The sequence below is a fragment of the Tigriopus californicus genome, chromosome 2 (genome assembly GCF_007210705.1).
Source record: "Tigriopus californicus strain San Diego chromosome 2, Tcal_SD_v2.1, whole genome shotgun sequence".
NCBI lineage: Eukaryota > Metazoa > Arthropoda > Copepoda > Harpacticoida > Harpacticidae > Tigriopus > Tigriopus californicus.
The window spans coordinates 12,195,200-12,196,184 of record NC_081441.1 but is presented as its reverse complement, the minus strand read 5'-3'; positions in this window follow the sequence as shown (position 1 = coordinate 12,196,184).

Here is a 985-nt window from a genome sequence, read left to right as displayed (position 1 = left end):
GAAAGACTCGCAAAAGGTTTGTGGACCTCATTATCCATAATACTCCTGGTTATCCTCTCAGATACGTCACACACCATACGAGTCGGATCCTCGGTGAAAAACAGATTCCTGACAGAAATGTCGCGGTTGAACATTTTGAATAAGGTCACCAGGTCACTATCAGCCCTTATCTGCTCCAACGAAGGAAGACCCCACACGTCCATCCTGTCTGGATAATCCAAATTCATGGACTCCACCCCCAGACTCGTCATCCTTCCCTCATCTTTCAAATAGCTTCACATTGCCTGGTATTTGTGGTGAAAAGTAAGGTAATTTGGGATTTCGAGATGTGTTTGTTCCATTTGATATCTCCGCGTTGAAGACTTATTGGTGTCCCTTATCAACAAGTTGCAATATGAGCAGGGAAACCACTTTGAAATACTCTCTATGTGCCATGGTGTTAGGTTCGCACAGAATTGAGACACATGTCAATAATGTGGTTTATCAAAACACGTCCAATTAATATTGGTCAGCAATAAAAATGTATATTAGCCCAAATATTCAAGAAAACAGATGACAAAATCAGACCTTTTTGAAGAAATTCTCAGACGTTTACGTATTTTTTGACACTCTGTGCCTGAGGGTGTAGTTGGAAAAAGAGCGAGACCATGATGAAGGTGATAAACCAGATGAGCATTGAAAGTGCATCTTATTGCCCAAGTTCTAATGGTTATTGTATTTGATAACATATTGCTCCTAAAATTCGTTGCTGGCTGTTAATCGCTTTTAGGAACCGTGTATGCAGAGTTTGTGGACCAATCAATTAGTGGGTAGTTGAAGTCACCTACAGTTTTACAATCGTTGCTAATTGACCTAAGAAACGCGTTAAGGGCGTCTCTATCTTCACTTGAAGCATTGGGAGAGTTGTATACACACAATAATGTTTGTTTGATAAATGATCATTCAATGAAGGAAGCGACCATCTCTTATGAAATCTAGCATAGGT